Genomic DNA, 2,217 nt, shown 5'->3' on the forward strand with positions numbered 1-2,217 from the left:
ATCAAGTAATGCTCTTTCAATTTTATGTTCTCCAATAAAGTAAGAAATTGTAGGACAACCACGGTCTTTATATTTCAAAGCATTATTGTTCTGAAGAATAGCACTTACTTGTTCGGCTAAAAACGCTTTCTTTTTTCACATTCAGTTTCGTCTTCACAGTGCATAGATCTTTCAAAAATTTAGCATAGGAAGGAACCTATTTAATAGCATCCAGCAAAGGTATATTGATTCTTACCTGTTTGAAAGTTTTAAAAATTTTAGAATTGTGATTAACTTTCCTTTGTTTAGTCATGGCTTGAGGAAATGGAAGTGCTGATGGAGAATCAGTCTTTTCTTTGTAATGTTTAGATTCAACCCCTTCCTTACCCTCAAAGATTGACTCATCATCTTTCTCATAAGGTTCAAGAGTGGGTTTTTCAATAACCTTACCACTGCGAAGAGTAGTGACTGATTTGACTTGATCCATGTGTTGGCTTCCGGAACTACTTGCATTTGCATTGTATTACCCCTTGTGATTTTATTATGGTTGAGATGGAAACTTACCTTTCTCTTGGAAACTAAGAGCAGATGTTAATTTTGCAAGAGTATCTTTAAAATCTGTCATGTTTTGAGCAAGTTGAGTATTGATTGTCTCTTGCTTTTCAATGAATGCGTGCAATGTTTCCTCAAGATTTTTTCTAGGAGGTGGAGCATAAGGAGGTGCATATCCATGAGAATTTTGGAAATTATGGTGTGCTTGAAACGGTGGTTGTGAAGTTTGTACATTATTATTATCACTCTTCCAACTAAAATTTGGGTGATTTCTCCAACCGAAGTTGTATGTTTGTGAGTATAGGTTGTGGTTGGCTCTTTGGAAATTGTTTAAAGCATGGGCTTATTCATGGAGACATTCCTTAAAAGAAGGCAAGGTTGGATAATTATTGGTTGAGTGTTCATTTGTTTCACATATTTGACACACAATGTTTTCAACAGATTTTAATTGACCACTCTTTTTTAATTCTGGTGCCTCAACTTTTCTAGCTAAAGATGCAAACTTGGCTTGGAAGTCATGATCTTCCCTAAGATTGTACATACCTCCACTAAATGTATGAGGTTGAGTTTTACTCGGTGCCTCATAAGTACTGGCGGTGTCCCAATTTTAAGCATTTTTAGCTAGCAAGTCTAAGTACTCCATTGCTTCATCACGGTCTTTATCTTCAAAAGTTCCATTGCACATCAATTCAACCATTTGCCTATCTTTAGGTGTTAACCCTTCATAAAAATGTGAAACCAATCTCCATGTTTCAAAACCATAATGAGGGAACGTATTAAGCAAGTCTCAATACCTATCCCAATATAGGTAAAATGTTTCTCTGGTTTTTGAGTGAAAGTGGTGATTTGTCTTTTGAAAGAGTTTGTTCTGTGAGATGGGAAAAACTTCTTTAAAAACTGTTGTTGCATTTCATCCCAAGCATGAATGGATCCTGGTCTCAAATTTTATAGGCATGTTTTAGCTTTATCTTTTAATGAAAAAGGAAAAAGCTTTAATCTGATGATGTTCATGCTACAATTTGAATCATTATATGTGTTACAGACCTCTTCAAATTCCCTTAAATGCAAGTATGGATTTTCCAATTCTAAACCATGAAAAGAAGGTAAAAGTTGAATAATACCTGGTTTAAAATTAAAATGAGATGCATCAGGAGGAAAAACTATGCATGATGGTGCACTTGTTCTTGTGGGATTCATGTGGTCTCTAAGTGTTCTAGCACGGTTATTCTCATTATTCTCATTATGAAGTGATTGATTATCTTCTTCGGCCATATTTTCTGAAAATGATGAGGATACCCTACAAAGTCTACCACTTGATGTACGTGACCACACTCTCATGCACGTGTAGGAATAAAATAAAAAGAAGAACAAGAAAGCAAAAGAAGGAGGAAGAAAACAAAATAAAAAGAAACAAAGTTATATACAAGAAAAGTGAAAAGAGAAAATAAAATAAATACTATAATTTATACAAGAACTTACCTCCCCGGCAACGGCGCCAAAAACTTGACACGACTAAAAGATTGATGTCTTCTCCCAAGTGCAGGAGTGTCGAAGTAATAAATAACCCGGCAAGACCGGGGTCGAACCACAGGGAGGTTAATTGTACAAATTATAAACAACAATTATAAAACAACAATAACAACAACAACAATAGTAATAATAATAATAATAATAATAATAATAATA

This window comes from Populus euphratica, unplaced genomic scaffold (assembly GCF_000495115.2).
Source record: "Populus euphratica unplaced genomic scaffold, PopEup_1.0 scaffold455.1, whole genome shotgun sequence".
NCBI lineage: Eukaryota > Viridiplantae > Streptophyta > Magnoliopsida > Malpighiales > Salicaceae > Populus > Populus euphratica.